At 39.4% G+C, this 20,702-nt stretch overlaps 1 protein-coding gene and 1 pseudogene across 2 annotated transcripts in view; both read left to right on the top strand.

Moving 5' to 3' along the window:
• Positions 1–20,702, top strand: part of KANK1 (KN motif and ankyrin repeat domains 1) — a 205,978-nt gene that overhangs the window by 43,406 nt on the left and 141,870 nt on the right. The window contains exon 1 of one of the 2 annotated variants that reach the window (XM_076008656.1): positions 290–482. The exons of the other annotated variant lie outside the window; for it this stretch is intronic. The gene's annotated coding sequence lies outside the window, so the exon portion shown is untranslated. Of the gene's footprint in view, positions 1–289; positions 483–20,702 lie in introns of those variants that run through there. 2 annotated transcript variants of the gene reach the window in all.
• Positions 13,611–13,671, top strand: LOC142874682 (uncharacterized; annotated as a pseudogene).

Raw genomic sequence — 20,702 nt, forward strand, 5'->3', positions numbered from 1 at the left:
TTGACTGTCAGGCTGGGGAAAAAAGACAGGAAGTACTCCTTGTCTCTGGAAGTGAGCCTTCCTTCTGGCTTTGGGAAGAAAAGAGTACAAATGGTTCTCACCAGATAGGGTTGCAGCAGCTCTCCCAGCATTTTGGGAACAAATCAAGTCATTATCTCAACAATGTCAAAACTGTGTTCCCAGATCAGTTGTTGTTTGAAACATTTGGGGCTGATGGGGAGGAGAAGAATTAATTAGCAGCTCCCTCTCTTGGTGTCCTTTTTCAGCCTTCTCGAATTGCAGCACGGGAGTCCCTTAGACATGCTGGCTGCTCATTTGATGATCTGTGTCTTGGTCTGTACAAAAGGGTGCTGGCTGAATTTTGTGAGCCCCTCTAACGTGAGGCCCACGGTGTCTTGGGTTCAATGAACAAGAACATTTACTGTAACATTTCGTCAATGGGGAAGGACTTGAACTCACAGAACCGACTTGGAAAGCCCTGGGTAAGTTTGAAAGCAAGGTTGCTGTTTCTGTTTTCAGAAATATTTTATGCTGAAATGGCGTGTACATAAATCTAAAAGGCTCTGAAAGAATGAAAACAAGCTTGAACATTAAGGTGTAGTATAGAGTTTGTGCAAGACAGTGAAACAAGAACTGTCTTAATTTAAAGATGGTGGTAGGGGAGATGGACGAAAATGAGCTGCTGGCTGTGTTAAATGTGAGACAGGCCTTGGTTGTGGGCATTTTCTTTATTGTATATGCAGATGTATCTTAGGCTACTTTCTATTGAATTGTCCCTCATATAATTTGAAAGATAGGGCTCATGACATTTGCAACAACGTGGAGGGAACTGGAGAATATTATGTGAAATAAGGCAAGCATAGAAAGACAAATCTCGCATGTTCTCACTCATATGTGGCAGCTAAATATTAAAATAATTGATCTCATGGAGATAGTAGAATGATGGTTACCAGAGGCTGGGAAGGGTGTGTGTGTAGGGGGGATACAGTGAGGGTGTTAATGGGTGTAAAAATATAGTTAGATAGAATTAATATTTGATAGCACAACAAAATGACTATAATCAACACTACGTTGAAGTATATTTTAAAATAAGTAAAAAAGTGGAATTGGAATGTTCCTAACACAAAGATATGATAAATGCCTGAGGTAATGGATACCCCAATTACCTGATTTGATAATATACTTTGTATGCCTGTATCAAAACATCACATGTACCCTATAAATATACACAGATATTATGTACCCATAATAATTAAAAGTAATAAAAGGTAGGGCTGATGATAAGAACTCTTCCTGCATGGTGGGTACCATTCTATGAATAGTATAAGCATGCTTTCCTATGACACTGACTCAGTCTACCACCCCACAAAATAGTAAAATACACGGTAACTTTTACATTTCTGTAGTGGACTAGCCCATGCTTTGCAACAGGAAGGTGATGGTGGACAGAAGGTATTTTTTGAGATGGAGTCTTGCTCTGTCACCTGGGCTACAGTGCCGTGGCATCAGCCTAGCTCACAGCAACCTCACACTCCCGTGCTCAAGTGATTCTCTTGCCTCAGCTTCCTGAGTAGCTGGGACTACAGGTACACACCACCATGCCCAGCAAATTTTTCTATTTTTTTTTTTTTTTTGTAGACACAAAGTCTTGCTCTTGCTCAGGCTGGTCTCAGGCTGCTGACCTCAGGCGATCCTGCCTCAGCCTCCCAGAGTGCTAGGATTACAGGCGTAGGAACTGGGAAGTTTTAGGCTAAAGAATGTTATTGTAAAATTTTATTCCCAATTAGGGCATAGTCTTTCATCATGTAATGTAAAAAAAGCCTGAGATCATCTAACTTTTTTTGTTTTTTCTTAGGCCTGTGGGAAATGCTGATAAGTTATCTATTCTGTTTTTTTTTTTTTTTTATTTTATTTATTTTTTTTTTTTTGAGACAGAGTCTCGATTTGTTGCCCAGGCTAGAGTGAGTGCCGTGGCGTCAGCCTAGCTCACAGCAACCTCAAACTCCTGGCTCGAGCAATCCTCCTGCTTCAGCCTCCCAAGTAGCTGGGACTACAGGCATTCGCCACCATGCCCGGCTAATATTTTGTATATATATTAGTTGGCCAATTAATTTCCTTCTATTTTATAGTAGAGACGGGGTCTCGCTCTTGCTCAGGCTGGTTTAGAACTCCTGACCTCGAGCAATCCGCCCGCCTCGGCCTCCCAGAGAGCTAGGATTACAGGCGTGAGCCACCGCGCCCGGCCCTATTCTGTTTTTTTAAGTATTCCATATCATGAAATTCACAATAGCTCTTCATAACTATGGTAACATATGGTTTTCTACAGTTAACACCTTTCGTACCGCATAGAAATCTCTAAGACATATGCCAGGGACCGCATGTTTTTGGCAAACTGCATGTTATTTAAATCATCATAACTACAGTGAAAAATAAGAACACTCTTGAGCGGTCCTTAACAGATGATGAGCAAAACAGGAGAAAACTCGTGAGCGGTCCTTAAGCTGTTAAAAAAACAATTTCTCATGCTTTTTTGGTTTGGCCAGATCCTTTTATTACATGTACTAAAAATTCTTTATGATAATTTCTTGAGGAAAGCATATTTATTATGGATAAATAATTAAGGGAAAATCATTAAGATACTTGTTGTCTATTAATATCAGCAGTCACTCTAAGCCATACTGCAAACCTTCAGTAAAAGTGGTTGTTAAAGGTTTTCTTCCTTCAGGCAGCCAGCAAAAGATTCTCTAGGGAAGGACCCCAACTTTTTTCCTTATTTTATTTATTTTAGTTATTAATCTAGGAGGGCTCTCTGAAGGTCCATCAGTGATAGATGAAGGATTCCTGGTTTTTTTGTTTTCTTTTCTTTTTTTTTTTCCTTTTAATTGATATAGGTGAGCTTGATACTTTCTAGTCTTCTATACCGTTGGCAGCATGTTCAGATGCCCTTGTGTGCATTCCGGGACTAAGTTAACAGTAAATAGCAGGGATATTTGCCAAGAATGTTTGAGAAAAGAATGCTAATAAGTCTGGATTTATTTGCACAGATACTCATGGCTTCTGTGAAAAAAATCCAATAGGTATAAGGAAATTTTTATAAATAAGTAACCTATCATGTATTATTATATGTTTGTCTAGAAAAAATGTGAAAGAATATGCTCAATGTTAACAGTGGCAAAGTTTCTCTGGGAATTGTGGTAATTTAGTTAAACCTTTTTTGCTGATTGAGAATTTTAAAGTTTTATACTGACCATGTCGTAGTTATACAATAAAAATAAAGGGGAGGGGGGAAGTAAATGCAAATATATAAATGACAGAAGTTTTATTATCTGGTTGAAGAACTATGCATTGCATGAAAGTATAGGTCATATAAAGATAACTTTTTTCATTTTAATTCCTCCAATAATTCTAAAGTTTTCCTTTACTTCTACAGGAAAATAGAGAGCAAGGAAGCATATTTGAATTTTCAACTTTTCATCTTTTCTTCTCTCTGATTTTCTTTCTTTCTTTCTTTCTTTCTTTCTTTCTTTCTTTCTTTCTTTCTTTCTTTCTTTCTTTCTTTCTCTCTCTGTCTCTCTCTCTGTCTCTCTCTCTGTCTCTCTCTCTGTCTCTCTCTTTCTCTCTTTCTCTCTTTCTTTCTCTGTCTCTCTCTCTCTGTCTCTCTCTCTGTCTCTCTCTCTTTCTCTCTCTCTTTCTCTCTCTCTCTTTCTCTCTCTTTCTCTCTCTCTCTCTCTCTTTCTCTCTCTCTCTCTTTCTCTCTCTCTCTTTCTCTCTCTCTTTCTCTCTTTCTCCCCTTCCTTCCCTTCCTTCCCTTCCTTCCCTTCCTTCCCTTCCTTCCCTTCCTTCCCTTCCTTCCCTTCCTTCTCTCACTCCCAGACCTCTTGTTCCAGAACTTTCTAGAGGCAGTGGAGAATATTCCCTCAGAACCTTTTTGTGAGGTCTTTCCTCCCACTATCTTTATAATGGGTGTGAGTAGGTGCCATTTGCCTGCCTGAGACCCCTGGTCACAGACTGTCCCCTTTTAGTTCATTTTAAGGTCGTTCAGTTTACCAGTGTGAAGAGAATTGCCAAAGAGTTGTTCATGGCAGGATAGAAGAAAGTTCACAGTGCTTCAAGACAGGCTCCGGTTCATACTTAGCAGTTTTTGTTCCTTCAGAATAAAAAACCGGGCAGTCCTTAGAAAGGACTGTTTTTTCCTTCCTTTTCCTGTCCTGCCTCAAACAGCTGTCTCAACACACAGCTTGGGGTGGGGAGCAACCTGGCCTTCACAAGCCACAGGCCGCATTGAGGGGGTGTGAAAGAGAAGCCACCCCTGTCCTCCCTCCACCCGAGCCACCTGGTCCTTTTGTTCTTTATCCCCCTTGTTCTCTGGGATACTAGCGGCAGTGACTCCATGACATAGGAACTAGGAAGCTGGGGAATGAATCCCCGTGCAGGTGGCTGGCTATTGTCTGTGGGGAGGAAGCCAGCCCGATTCTTCCAGGGACTGCTTTCATCTTACAGCTTCCAGAGGGTAAAATGAGCCTTAATTGAGGTTGGGGGATGGCACACACACAGTCCTGGGGTCTGAAAGTTCCCTAGGGAAATATACAAGGTAGAATTAACATTGGAGAAAACTTCCTTGGTAGGTTTTGGTCTTTTCTCTCCACATAGCTCTGATGCCTTTAAAAGCAGGGACTTGGTTTCTGGTGTGGGCAGGTGTGGGATGTTGGCAGTCTCAGTACCACTGGACTGGACTGGACGTGGGAGATGTATTCAGAATCATGAGCACCTGTTGAAGGAAAAAAACCCACATTGCAGTTGGGATGAGAAAGCAGGCAATCTGTGGTAGGTTCCCCCACGATTGTGATTTTCAGTTTTGTTTTGGACGTGGCAATTCTAAAAAGAAGCTCTCCAGTCTTTAACTGGGTTTTAGGAAAGCTGTTAAGGATGTTTATTACCCCAGACTCCTCCTTTCTACCCGCATCCACACAGAAGCCTGATTGCAGATCTTGAACAATATATCCTTTTGGGCTGAGCCGCAAGATCCGATAAGGTGTCTTCTCAAAACACCACTGTCAGAAAGCATTATAACTTGGACTCCTTTGCTAGATTAAATTCTCTCTGAAGTGGGAGGTGGTGGCCAGGCACCTGAGAAGATACACACGCTCTGGACTGTGTAGGTGTGTGGGGTTGTGGCAGGGAGGGGCTTAATTGTGAGCAAGAGGCCCAGCAGTCTTTTCTTCCATTTTATCCTGTTTCTTTTTCCGTCCTTTCCCTGAACAGTTTATCTTTTTATTTAACCTTTCTCCTTTTCCCAGACTCAAGAATGGTTTCCTGCAATATGTTTTCCCAGTTTCTCCAAGATAATGTAGCTCCAGGAGTCTCTAAATCCAGCCCTCTCCTGCGGTATCATCGTGCCTCACATCTCCAGAGAAGCTGAGTGGGAGCGAGTAAAGGAAAGCTGGGAAAGAGATGAGGGGTCAGGGCAGGAAGCTCAGATGGAATCGATGGGAATGAGCGAGGGACGTGACGAGGTGGGGATGGCAACTGATGGTTAATGGGATATGTATGACTTAGCGCAGCCAACCTGGGGTAAGTAAGGAGCCCAGCACCTCTCCCCCTCTGTCCTCCCAGGGCTCTTCCCAGTTACAGTCAAGGTGGAAAGATAAGGGGAGAAGAATGAGGGCAAGCAGGGCCTTTGCCTGTTTCTCTCTTCTGTCCAGATTGCCTAGATGGAGGTACAGTTGTACCCACGATGGCATTTCATGTCAGATTCAGTATGTTTTATAGGCATGGTTTCTGAATTTTGAATCTGAAGTTAGTTATCTGTGTAAATTCGGGGAGGGGGGGTCCATAGTTGTATCTCAGCCTTTTCTCGATTCTGCATTTGGAAACCAGAAAGATGTTGAAAAAATTTACTTTCTCATCTGGCGGTACTGCACTCGTGTGAGCCCAGCTGATCTTCGTTTAAATTTACCTCATAACTCTGAAGGTAGCCGGTCACTCTGGTTTGCTGGGACAGTGCCCAGAGGACTGTTTATGATTGTCACTCTCACCTGTGCTCCAGACTTGTGCTTGGTGCTAGAATTACAGCAGTGGACAGACGTGGTTTCTGCCTCCATGCAGCTTGCAATCTAGTGCAGCTGACTGACATGAAACAGAAAGTTAAAAAAAGATCAGCGTGATTATAATGGTGCTAAGAGTTACACAAATAAGTAAAGGGAGCATGTAACAGGCAGATCGAATGTAGCCTAGGCAAGGAAGGCATTCCTGAGAAGTGACTTGAGACCCGAAGGACTGATAGAATTGGCTGGGCAAAGGCTGGGAGTATACGCAAAGGCCCTGAGGTAGAAAGGAGGTGTTAGCCTGCTTGAGGAACAGGTCAGAGTTGTGTGATTGCCATGGGAGAACGGACAGGAGGAAAACAAAAGTAGAAGCAGGAAGACCAATTAAGAAGCTCAGGGAGTTGCCCAAGGTCAGTCAGCTGGTACCTGGCCAAGCCAGGTCTCAAACCCAGAACTGTTCAAGGACAAAGGCAGCACACCCTCATTTCCTCAGCATTTATTACACAATATTTGGTAATGATGTTCATGTCAAACCAGTACATATTTAAAAGTTTCTTAAATGACTTGTTTTTTTTCCACATGGCTTTTTGACTTTTTACTCATAATATGAAATGTTTTAATATTAAGCTATCAGCTGCAAAAAAGGAAGAGAAGTACTCACTTGAATGAATCAGAAGAAACTTGGAATTTTGCCTGCCTTTTCCTTCAGCCTTGCCAAAATGTAATTTCTTTAATTCATCCGATCACATTCTTGACTAATCTGTTCAAGTCTGTACTATGCATTGGCTTTTCCCCCTGTAACAGTTTAGGGATCTTTAAAGAAAATATTTTGAAATGTTTTCTCTTGAGCAGAGTGTTTGTGGTTAGACAGTGCATACACTGCTTTTATTTGCAGAATGAGCTATTTTTCTACCGTGGGATCCATTGTTAGGAATGAATATAATTGTAATTTTGTCACCATTTTTTTAAAAAAAATCATTTATCAGGCGCTTGCTATTGAAAGCAGTTTAGATGTTTACAACCTCTACCTTCTAGGGATGTGTGAGTTCGAAGTATTTAATGTCAAATAATACTGTTAACTAATAACAATAAAATTACTGTGGTAAATTGAGGGCTACTTTGTGCCAGGCCTTTGATTTTTGTGACTTTGCTATGATAAAGTTTGGACTGTAATTTTTATTTTTACGTTTGGGGAAACTGAGGCTTAAAGTGGCTCAGTTTTCCGAGAGTACTCAAGTGAGACGTGATGAAGCTGAGACTGAAACTCAGTTTCAGGCATTCCCAGGGTCCCTGGTCTTCAGTGCCCTGTAATTCTGGTTTCAGGGTCAAGCTCATTTTAGGCAATTTGTGGGAGTCACCTAAACTACTGAGAACCCGTACAACACAGCAGGAGAGCAAGTAAATGTGAGCAACATAATGAAGTATTCCCTTATACACTGTTGTCAGGATTTTGTTCCACAGACCAAGTATGAGAAAAATAGAAGGCACTTGCTAAATTTCACATTGGTTACTCTCTTCCACTGAAGTTTTTAAAAATTCAAAGATCCCTCCTGTTTGAATTTGTTTTTATTTATTTATTTTTTAGAAGAGTCTCACTCTGTTACCCTGGCGAGAGTGCAGTGGTGTCGTCATAGCTCACTGTAACCTCAAATTCCTGGGCTCAAGTGATCCTCCTGCCTCAGCCTCTCAGGAGCTGGGACCACAGGCGTGGTGACATGATGCCCAGTTAATTTTTCTATTTTTAGTAGAGGACAGGATCCTGCCTTTGCTTAGCCTGGTCTTGAACTCCTGAGCGATCCTCCCACCTCAGTCTCCCAGAGTACTAGTATTATAGGCATGAGCCACCACGCCTTGCCTGAATTAATTTTTTCAGAGACAGGGTCTTTGCTCTGTCACCCAGGCTGGAATGCAGTGGTGCAATTATAGCCCAGTGCAGCCTTGAGCACCTGGACTCAAGTGATCCTCTAGCCTCACTCTTCTGAGTAGCTGGGACTACAGGTGCATTCTACCATGCCTGGATAATTTTTTACATTTTTTGTAGTAACAGGGTCTTGCTTTCTTGCCCAGGCTGGTCTTGAACTCCTGGGCTCAAGTGATCCTTCCGCAGTGTTAGGATTATGGGCATGAGCCACATCACCCAGCCTTGCATTTACTTTTATAGGAATATTAGAAAATCAGTAAATTACACTCAATAGGTTTGATGGAAATTAAACCCAAATAGAATGACAATCTGAACAAATGATCATTTAAAAAATGTCATAGCAGTGGCTCTCAAACTTTAATTCACATTCAAATCCCCTGGGGGGCTATTTTAAAATAAAGATTGCTGAGCCCCAGACTTTCTGATTCAGGAGGTCTGGGACTGGCCTAAGAATTCAGATTTCTGAAAAGTTCCCAGGTGTATTAGCCAGGTTCTCCAGAGAAATAGAATGGATATCTAAGAGGAAATTCATTACAGGAGTTGGCCCGTGCGATTATGGAGGCCAGAAGTCTCAAGCCGTGCTGTGTACAAACTGGAGAACCAAGGAAGCCATTGGTGTAATTCAGTTTGAATCTGATGAATGAGAACCAGGGGAGCCACTAGTATAGGTCCACATCCGAGTCTGAAGATCTGAGACCCAGGAGCACTAATGTCTGAGGGTATGGAAGTTCCAGCTCAGGCAGAGAGCACGAATTTTCCTTTCCTCTGCCTTTTTGTTCTATTCTGGCCCTCCACAAATTGGACGATGCCCATCCACATTGGTGAGGGCAGTCTTTTTTTAATGACGTCTACTAATTCAAATGCTAATCTGTTCCAGAAACATCCTCACAGACACACTCATAAATAATGTGTTCCTGCTACATGGGCCAGTAAAATTGGCACATGAAATTAACTACCACACAAGATAATGTTGCTGCTACTGGTGTGGGGACCACATTCTGAGGACAGCTAGTAATCAGTAGGACAGCAGTAGGGCAGCAGAACCACTAAACAGTAATTAATGTGAAGGAAATTAGAGGAGTCAGGAGCTGTTCCTTAGAAAGCCCTTTTCTAGTCTCAGACCACATCCACAGCCCAAAGCAGAATGGCCATGTGATGTGCACCGAGGTCAGGGATAGCATAAGGACTCCATGGAGCCATCGCTGTTGGGAAGAAGACAGTGGGGGCACCTGCCTGCCCTCCCTCCCACACCGTGTATGTGATGGCACATGACTTAGATGTGCAAAACGTACACATTGTCAGCTCCACCAACTCTGCTAGGGACATGGTTTAGTCACCCACCCACACTGCTGGATTAAAAATGAGTCCCAAATGAGTAAATAAAAATCAGCGTTCAGATACTAATTAGGTGATTTTAATTCTAGTGTGTGTATTACAGGGATTATCTTTACTCTGGAATGTTTCACTACCAAAAGCTTTGCTGGGTCTCTCCTCCTTGTCTTACGGCGACTGAGAATTAGCTGGAATAACCCAAAAGTATAAGATTCCTATTTGGCTAGAAATTAAATCACAGAAGCTGGTTAAGTAAGCTTTAAATTCTTTCAGCTTTGATGTGTTCAGACTTGTACTGGAATATGAAATATTCGATTTGACAAGATCTGTGGGTTACCAGTGCGTGTTTGTAAAAATGTGTTTTTCAGAATATAATTAGGAAAACATTCTTTTGAAATGCTAAAATTACCTTTAGTGGTGCTAAAGATGCTGATGTCTCTATTTAAAAACAAACACACATCTTTAAACCTTCATGGTGTTATAATAACATCATTAACTTATGTACGTCACTGGTCATATTTAAAGTAATCATTAAACTTCTTCAGACCTGTACTTTTTTCCTGGCATGTAAGGAATAAGGACAACTACTTTTTAATCATACTACTCTAATTAAAATACTACTGCAAAGTTGATTGGGGCGGGGGCTAAGTTGCAGTTCTTATTTCTTCTTTCTCAAGAGTCTGTTTTGGCTTAGCTTGGCAGGGGAGAAAAAACCCCAAAGATTGTAACTAACTACAGAAGCATTTTTTAAAATCTTATTTTAAGGAGGAGGGGAAATTTTGGAGCTTCTTCTCCTATAGTGAACCTCAAAAAAAAAAAATCTGAGCAGTATTAGAATTTATTGTTCAACTTGTTGAATTTTCTTTTGTTTTAAATTAATGAGCATGTATCATGTAAAAAATTTTCTCTGTGTATCTATGTCTGAGTCAGGTAGAAGTTCATTGTGAGTTCAGTGATTCCCAGGGAAGTATTTGGAAACCTTGGTTTCTTAATTGTCCTTACCTCTGAGTGTGGGTTGACTCTTAGTCTCTGGAGTTAGCTAGGCCAGGTTTAGAATCCCTATGTTGGCAGTTAGTGAATCTTATTCTGACAGTATTATTTAAGCATGATCTCAGTTTCCTTATCTGTAAAATAGGTGTACTCATAGTACTGATCTCATGTGGTTGTAGCATACCTATGTATGTAGATTAGTAAGTAATCTGTAATGTTAGTTATTATCCTGATAAATTGCCAGGCCATATTCTTCTTTTTTTGTGGGGGAGGGGGAGCATGAGAAATCAAAGACAGGGTGGGGAAATTTTTCACGTTGGAAGGCCACATTAATTCAGCTATAATCAAATAAGGCTGCATTCAAGAAATGTCAATTAGATATACTTAAAAATTTATATCATTTTGTAAAAATCTATAATAATTTCAAAAAGTGAAAGCTATTTGTTATTTTTAAAGTTAACCTTTTAATGACTGTTGTGTCTGTGTGTCTGCTTTTTGTTGGAAAGCATTTGAATATTTGGTTGCAGGATGGAAGTCTGTACTTTCAGTTGATCCTATAGATGGGTATCAGTCATTTTTTACCTTCAAGGTGTCTTGATTTGGGTTAGGTAGGAGAATGTAAATTGACAGCAGTAAGTGATTGAAAGGCAAGAAAGCATTCTTTGGCACGTTGCTGAAGACATGGGTATTCTGCATTTTTCCATATTTCAATTGGATCTTTCTTAGCATCAAACAATGACTTTAAAATGTCATCTGGTGAGAGCTCAGTCGATTCCATCTGTAGTTCTTTAGATGCCTTGGTGATACCAGCTAGGTGGGGCTGAAATGCTAATTTGAGTGTGATGTCATGATTCTCAAAGTCTGTGAACCTTTCATTGTATTCTCCAATTAACAAATCTGTAACAGCTGTGTATTCTTCAAATGATTTGCATATATCATCCCCATGAGTGACCTTTGCTAACTGGGGAAAATGGTCATCTGAAATTTGCTTTTGAAGAAGTGCTTTGAAAATAGATAGCTTTTTTCAAAATGCTTGGATTTTTTTTGGGGTGGGGGCATGTATCTTATATAGACTTAGTTTTACCTTGCAAAGAATTATTCAAGGTTTTTTGTTTTTTTGTTTTCCCAGACAGAGTTTCACTCTGTTGCCCGGGTTAGAGTGCCGTGGTGTCATCCTAGCTCATAGCAACCTCAAACTCCTGGGCTCAGGCCATACTCCTGCCTCAGCCTCCCAAGTAGCTGGGACTACAGGCATGTACCACCATGCCCAGCTAATTTTTTCTATTTTTTAGTAGAGACGAGCTCTCGCTCTTGCTCAGGCTGGTCTTGAACTCCTGAGCTCAAACAATCCGCCCGCCTCGGCACTCCCAGAGTGTTAGGATTACGGGCGCGAGCCACCACACCTAGCCCTAATTGTTTTGATTTGACATATCACACAGAAGTGCTGCATTCTGACAAATCTTTCAGTAAATTCACATTGCTGATTCTGTTCATAAAATTTAACTATCTGTTCTCACAGAGATGAAATTTTGGCCAACACCTGTCCCTGCTATAGTCAACATATTTTGGAATGATAGTGCAAATTCACACTGAATACCTTTAGCATGTTAGGAAACTTTGATGCTGTGTTGCAATTACAGGAATATAAGTTAACAATATTAATATAACTTGTTGCAAAGTGTCACTTAAAATAATAGCTTTAGCACTGACATTTTGATGTAAGATATGCTGAAAGGAGAGCATCTGGATCTGTTAATACTTTTTTTTTTAATCTGTGCAATAAACCCTTCATGTTTTCCTGTCATGGAAGGTACACCATCTGTACATATGCATACTAAATTTACCAAATGTAGTCCAACTTAATGACATTTATCTTGAAAGTTCTTGAAGATACCTATTTCCCATGTTCTGTTAAAAAGAGAGCCCAAAGCGAGTAACTCTTCATAGCAAACTAAATCTTCTGTTACGACACAAGTGAAGTATAAAACCTGTGCTGAGTCAGTAGTATCAGTTGATTCATCCAAAGAGATTGAATAATATATATTTTCCTTTTGAAGTATTGCATGAAGGTTCTGTTACGTTGAAAGCTAATTCATGCTGCCCATCAGTTATGGTTCTTATTGGAAGAGGCAGTTGTTTGTGCTTTGAAACGTTATCAGGGTCTAAGCATCCTACAACTTTGACAATGCATTGTTTCACAATTTCTACATCACTGAATGGCTTTCCTTTTTTCCCAAGCGTGGAAGCTACTTTATAAGTTGCTTCAGTGGCATTATTTCCAGGTCTTATTGCTGCTTGAAAGAATTGTCTTTGCTTTCTTTGCTTTTGCTTTTCATCTTTTAATTTCTGCAATACAACCTTTCATGCCTCACTCTGATTTAAAATATTTGGGAGTGTTATAATGCTGATGAGCATTGAATTTCTTTAATATTGATATCACAAGGCATGCAAATCATCTTTAGCAAAAACAACATATTATTAATAATATTGCAATTTCCAATTCTCTCATTAAAAAATGTTCCTGCAGGGTTTTCTTGGTCTTCTTTGACATGATGGGCTAATTAAGCAGATAGAATTAAATACTGTCACGCTGTGCAACTATTCACAAATTCCACTTCCAACAGAAACACAGTGCACCATTGTCAAAAGCTGATAACAGATTGACATACTGGACCCTTGTAAACTATTTGTGTGGTAGTAGCACCAGTGAGACGGGGGACATTAGAACTAAATCATGAGTGTAGCAGCTGTCAGTTTAGTCCTTATGGTTTACTAATATTCTAATTGTGTCAGTCAATCTTGGAGACTTATTTTGTTGAAACTTATTCTTTGGTATATGTTCATTTTAAAAATAAAAATATAAAAGGTGAACAAAAATATATTAATAAAAATAAAAGAATTTGTTCTGTAAAATTGCATTTGGTCCAAAGGCTGCATTTAAGGACCTAGAAGGCCACATGTGGTTTTAAGGCTACAGGTTCCCCGTCCCTGATCTAAGAGAGGGAGTTGTATAAGAATCCCAGTGGTAGAGATATGGTCAGTTGCACCAATGTCACCTACCTTATGTGGTATTTTAGGTTGATTTCATTTTGGTTTCTTTGATGAAATGAAATGTAAACTTGTTATCCATGGTCATTTTAAACTTTCAAGATAATAACTTGCTATGATGTATAAGGATGGTTTTGAAACTAAAGCTTAGGAAATAAATTGGATACAATGACTATAAAGTTTCCCTTTTTAATAGTTGGTTTTCATTACTCTTGTGATCTGTTGGGGATTTTTTTAAAGCTAAAGTCCTTGGCCTATTAAGATAATCCAGTCACGTGCTCTCTTTGGTAGCACATATGCTAAAATTGAAATGATACAGAGAAGATTAGCATGGTCAATTTTTAATTTTTTTTTCAAAAAATAATTTAAAAAGAAAGAGATAATTCAGTCATTTGTCCAGTTACTGTTCTTACTCAAGTTCTTCACCTCTTTGGTGCCTTCTCTCTGGCTGTTGCCCTTGCTTTATGATGTTCCTGAATACTTACAGTTTGTTGATTTTCCTACTTTTTTGGGCGAGGCCTCCAATTTAATTCTTTTTGTTAATTGAGCTGCTCCCTTGTTAGAAACTCACTTAGGACTCATTCCTCTGCTTTAGTCTCAAATATGGTTTGAGCTAATGAGATGCAATAAGGGGGCCTTGTTTAAATTCTTACTTGAAGAAACAGACTGTAACAAGACACTTTCCAGATGATAAAAATTTGAATATGGATTGAGCCTAGCAGTTATCAATTTAGTTAGGTTTGATAATGACGTGGTGGTTATGGTATTAATAAAAATAAATTTCTTTTTTTTTTTTTTTTTTTTTTTTTTGAGACAGAGTCTCACTTTGTTGGCCAGGCTAGAGTGAGTGCCATGGCTTCAGCCTGGCTCACAGCAACCTCAGTCTCCTGGGCTCAAGCGATCCTTCTGTCTCAGCCTCCCAAGTAGCTGGGACTACAGGCATGCGCCACCATGCCCGGCTAATTTTTTCTATATATATATTAGTTGGCCAATTAATTTCTATTTATAGTAGAGATGGGGTCTCACTCTTGCTCAGGTTGATTTCGAACTCCTGAGCTCAAAGGATCCGCCCGCCTCGGCCTCCCAGAGAGCTAGGATTATAGGCGTGAGCCACCGCGCCCGGCTAATAAATTTCTTAAGTGATAATTACACATTGAAGTTCCTATAGGTGAAAAGACACATTGTCTTGGTTTTGCTTTAAGATATTCAAGCAAAAATAAAACAAAAAAAAGGAGCAGGAATAGATGAAAAAGATTGGCAAAATAGTGATAATTGAAGCTCAGCGATGGACGCATTGAATTTATTATAGTATTCTCTTCGCTTGTGTATTTGAATTTTTTCATAATAAAAGATTTGAAAAATCAGAGTAAGAGAAGAATATGGAGTTTCAGAATCTTTACCAGTTGTTTTTAAAGGCTCCTTGAAAGAGACTGGGGGAAAATGTCCATATCTGAGAATTTAAGGAAGGGAATTTTTGGCAGATGGCTATTGAAAAATGCATTTCTAGCTATTAGTCAAAAATGTGGGTATGATGCCATGGGCACAGACACTAATGTAGAAGATTACTCACAAAAGTCATGTAAACCATGGGCAAGGAAGAACAGGGGCAGACAGCCCAAGAAGTTAACTGAGGCCACCCAGGAACTAAGGAGATCTGTTTTGTACAAGGACCCGTACAGAAGATGGTAGGGATGTTGAGGAACCTAGGAGTAAACAGTACTAGTTGGGTGCTGTCAGAGGAGGTCATGTCTAGAGTGGGCCAACACCTTTGAAAAGGTTAGAAGAAAATTTTAGAAGGGCCGTAAGGAGGAGAAAAGCAAGGAAGCAGAGATCTATTACTTGGAGCTGTTCTGTAATATAAATAGGACACCAGAGATATAGGAAACCTGCTCACTGTAAGAAATATGGGAAATACAGAAAAATTGAGAACTCTCTACCTCCACCCCACTGTTACATAGTCAGTTCTTCTTATTTGTGGTAGTTATGATCTATAAAGTCACTGTAAACACAATTAGTGAACACTGAGCTGTTGCTCCTAGGCGAACGATAAAGGGTTAGGTTCCTGTGAGCCTCTGGTCATAACATTTTTGTCAGCCGATCAATATATAACATTGTTTTATCTGCCTTTCTGTTTAAAGACATCTTTTAAACTGCTATTGTTGATTCATTAACATTGAACTCAAGGGTAGTAGCCACCATACTTGTGCCTGAATAAAGCTTATCTGATGCATCTTTTCTCCCTAAGGTTCTTTTTTTTTCTTTTCTTTTTTTTTTTCAGCATATTATGGGGGTGCAAATGTTTAGGTTACATATATTGCCCCCCCGTCAGAGCTTCAAGCGTGTCCATCCCCCAGACTCCCTAAGGTTCTTGAACTTAAGAACACTAGAACGCACTTCAGCATAATGTTTGTGGATCATTTTAAACCAAAACACCAACAACAAACAAAAATGCAAAAAACTGGCTCTAAATAGTCCACAAAAGGATATTTGTTTACAGTATGAGAGCTGAGACAAAATATTTTATCTAACATATCTGCATATGTTTAAATATGAATATGTTTTAAATTATCATCAAATAAAATGGTTTGAGTAGCCCTTTCCAAATGGCTTGAGAAGAGTGGTCTTTGATAAAGAAAGGTGGATCAAATTTGTCCCAGCTTTGGGAGGGCAGCCAACCAACTGAATGCCAGAAATCAGGGTAGAAAAAGGCTGTAAAAAGCTAAAGGCAATCAACATGAATGAATAATATAATTAAGCTCTATTGAGTGAAACTTTCTAGAGTGGAAAAAAAAGTTGCATGTTTATAGAATGGGGAAACCTGGATCAATAGCAGTTCTTGTTAAAAAGATTGAAGGTTTTAGCCAAGCATTTGACATGGTTGGCCGTCTCTGGCAACAGTAATGGCACTGGATTTAGAACGAAGGAGATAATTATCCTGTTGTTTTCTGCCTTGGTTTGACTGCCTCCAAAGGCCTGTTTTCAAACAAGCTTATGTTTTAAGAGGGCAAACTGGGGGGGGGGGGGGGGTAATTGGACTAGAAACTGTGCCCTACCAGGAGTGGTGGAAAGGAAAGCAAACTCAGTTCTCAAGTTCAAGGGGCAGAGTTGGAACTTTGGGATAGACATATGGAGAACATGCTTTTCTAATTCAATAATACGAGATTTTTCCTGAGTATGCACATAAATCTCATATATACTGTTGACTAATTGATTTTTTTCCCACTGGGTAGAGCATGTATATCTTTTCATGTTTATAAATTTACATTATCATTTTAATGGCTACATACCATTCCTTTTTATGAATGCACTCTTCTTTATGAAAACCATACCTGACTGTTGTTTTGGTTGTTTCCAGCTTCTTAGTATCTTAACAACACTACTATGAACACATTTGAAATACTGTCATCCCTGTGTACTTGTCAAATTTCCTTAAGACAAATTCCCAGAAGTAGAATAGCTAGGTCTATGTTAGTACTTTTTATTTGTTTGTTTGTTTTAGGCTTTGATTACTTATTGTCAAACTGCCTTACTAGTAGTATGAACTGGATGTGTTAAAGAAGTCAGCTTATCCCAAATCAGAGATTTTGTAGAAGGGATTTTGGCAGTGGGCTGAATGTTGCGCATTGTTCTAAGGTTGGGCATTGATTTGAAGGTTCCTTCAAAAACATTGTGAAAGTTTACCGTAGGACCAGGTGATTATTCATCTAGAACTGTCACATTTCAGTCTTATAATGTAAGTCATACTGTTGTAGCAAATTAATTAAGAGTCTATAACAAGGAAAATAATGCAGAAACTTCCTGCATTCACAAAGCACGTACAAGTGACCGGTGAAGGGAGGCGTATAGCAGGCTGCAACTCGGTGGTGGTAGGTTGCCTGTGTGGTAGAAATAGCTAAGGGTCTTTCAGCAGATTAACCATTTTATAACTTATGTAAGTTGGGCTTTTCCAAACTAAATAAATTGCATTTCCTACACACTACCAAAACGGAGTAACCTTTACTTCTGGGAAGGATGGGAATAGGCAAAAAAGCTGTTCTAAGATCATGTTCCCAATAAAGAACTCAAGATGATTCTGCACGTTTTATCCTCATAACCCGTAGCTTACCTCCAGCGAGGTGGGATGGTGCGCTGAGGCCATCAGCCCAGGGATGCCAGCTTCTGGGCTTGGGTGAGCCCCTCGGCCTGTCTGAGCTTTAGTTTCTTAACCTGTAAACGAGATGAATTATCAATTGTCAGTACTTCTCAAAGAGTTATGAGCATTACATGAGATGACATATAGGATAGTACTTTATAATCTCTAAAACACCATTTAAATATTAGTAGTCACCATCAGCTCATGGAGCTTTAGTCTTAAATCTGATGGGTGAAAGAGCTAGGAAACTTCGTCAAGGTAGAAGTTGGGTCTGATTTTGATTGTGTCTTACTGGTTGGCTTATAGTTACATCCAATTCACTAAATATTTGTTGAGTGAATGGAAGAGAATGTTTGCTGAATATAGCCTGAATTGGCATAAAACAATGAAAATCCAGCATTTTTCACCTGAAAATGCCTCTCATCTTTTGCGTAATTAGTACTGTTATATATCTTGCAAATGGAGAAACTGGGGTCTATTAATCCTCAAGTCATTTAGACAGCCAGATCCTGCATTTTCAGGTGATTTCATCAAGTATTTTTTTATTTTTGGTTGTTTAAGAGAAAAGATGGAACCGAGCCTGTGTTCTGTAGCTCTTTTGTGTAAAATAATTAAAGCAAACAAATGAAATATTTTTATCAGACTATTTTTTACTTACTGACCCTTAATAGAAAATAATTTTTGTTCATGTATATATTAATAGCAATGTCTCTGTTGCCAGTAATAGAAAATGATTTTTGTTTATGTATATTAATAGCAATGTCTCTGTTGCCAGTAAGCTGATTTTGTTATCCATGTCCCTAATACGGCAACTTTGTTTATATTTCTGTTCTTTGTGCATTGTGGTTGGTCTTAAATTGTGAATATTCCATTAACTGAGAACTCTGAGCAGCCATTATATAACTGGAGTGATATTCTGTGTCAGTTCTATGCATTGTGTTTGAGAATAAACGTATTGTTTTCTTTCTGATGGTACTAATAATATGATACTGAAAAGATAAACCTATGAATAAACCTCCTAAGTACTTTGCAGTGTTGAAATAATTTTTCAGTTTAGGATCACATGATTATATGTGTGTGTGTCTTATTTTCTAATAGGAGGTAGGTAGATCCATTAGTTTTTAGCCTTGAGTTTTGGGTGAGAATTATATCTATGTGTGCTTTCCTAGGAAGAGGTTTCTTTTATTTTTAAATCAGAATCTCAAACTGCTCTGTGGTCCAGAAATGTTTAGGGACTACTAACCCAGCAAATTCACTGTAGCCCTGGTAGCTTATTTGATCCATGGTGACTGTGTGACTTAGGCGATATAGAATTCCTAGACTAGCACACAACACACATGGGTGCTAAACAAATATTTGTTGGAGACCCAGTAAAAATCACAGGTGCTTTTTTTTTTTTCTTTAACACATTATGGTTCATGAACTCCTAGAATCTAGACAGTCTTTGTTTTACTCCTTGGCAGCTATCCTGACTCTCACCTCTGTCTCCAAGTGTGCTAGAAAGTGCACTTTCCACATCAAAGTTAGAGGTTTTTAAAATTTTTCTTTAGCTAACCCCATACTGTACAAAACAATCTGAGCATCTATTCTCAACATAGACATTTATTTTTAAATTCCATACATGCACATATCTATATTGGGATACATGCTGATAATATAAAACATACCTAGTTACAATGTTAGAATATGAAAAAGCAGTGTTTTACGATGTATTGATAAGCATGATGGCTTCATATTCATATTAGCTAATATCTAAAAGGCATAATATTTACCTATTCTGCTCATGCTTACATTTGGTTTCCTTTGGTCTCCTCATAGTCTGAGCATGCTCTCCGCTCTGGCTTTCTGTGGCTCCACCTCTCCCTCCTAATACCCTTTCAGCAGACGCTGTCACTGCTGTTTATTCTCTGTGCTTCTTAGTTCAAACTCTTGAGAGTTGGCATCTGATTGTCCCGATTCACCATATCATACCAGGTGAACTGATGTTTCTTTGATACACAGCGTCGTTTTTGGCTTCTGTTGGGAAGTCCACTCTGGTCCACACAGGTGGCTGCCTGCAGTGGGAGACAGAGTCACTTGGTGCAGACTTGGCTTCTCAGGCAGCAAAGGGTGTGTGGGCTCCAGGGGGAAAGAGCCTGGGGAGGCTGGAATGGTGATTGGCCTGGATGTTACATGATATGTCTGTGGGTAGGGAAGGGAGACCAAAGTCTGTCCTCTTCTGTTTTTCCTTTGCAGGTCCAGTACCTATGTCCTTTAAAAAACTGCTAGGCATATTAAGCAAGCTTTTTGTAATTTAAGTAAACCGGAGAGCTCAAGACCACTTATTTATTCCTGTAAAGATCTTTCCCACCCATTCACCTTCCCTGTCTAGTTACTGCTGGGGATAAAATGGTAGCAACTCCATCTTTAAAACTTAACTCGTAGTTCTTTCAATGGGAAAAAGTCAACCCTGAAGAATGGTTTTATGTTTGCTTCCATTCTGCCTTGTATGAATAGTAGTTTAAAGATTTCTTTTGGAGAACACAACTTGTTTCTTCTAAGTCCTTTCTGCACATAATAGTTTGGAGCCAGCAAACGAAAGTTTTGTAGCATTTCTTAGTTTGAACATGCTGTGAAAATGAAGCACATGTTTGGGAATGTAAAACCTATTGATCCATCCATAGGAATGTTTTCTTTTGAAAAGCAGCACTTCTTTAAGTCTCTTCTTCATGAAATTTTGCTGCAGTGTTGGCTCATTTTAAAGTGTATTGAGGCCAGGCACAGTGTGGCTCGTGCCTGGAATCCCAGCCCTTTGGGAGGCCAGGGTGGAAGGGTCACTTGAGCCCAGGAGTTGAAGTTGACAGTGAGCTATGATCACACCACTACACTCTAGCCTGGTGACAAAGTGAGACCCTATCTCAAATAAATAAATCTTATTTCCTACCTGGAGAGATGCCTGAGATTGTCAGAGTTAGACCTTGTCAATTGAGTTTGTTCCCCCAGTAAGAAGGTTGCAGATGTTTTATAACTTTAAGTGGCATAATGGTATTGAATTTAAAGTTAATTTTTAAAAATTGGCTGGAAATTCTCCAGCATAACAACATGCAAAATTTATAGTCTTCTAAAGAGAGAGTGCCAAAGGTTAGCATTTTGCATTCGTTTTGTTTTTTCTTTGTGCCCCTGTCAGGGAAATATGATTATTCTCATTTTACAGAGAAGAAAACAAAGTTCAAAGATAAGCAATTTGTGTGAAGTC

The sequence above is a fragment of the Microcebus murinus genome, chromosome 12 (genome assembly GCF_040939455.1).
Source record: "Microcebus murinus isolate Inina chromosome 12, M.murinus_Inina_mat1.0, whole genome shotgun sequence".
Classification (NCBI taxonomy): Eukaryota; Metazoa; Chordata; class Mammalia; order Primates; family Cheirogaleidae; genus Microcebus; species Microcebus murinus.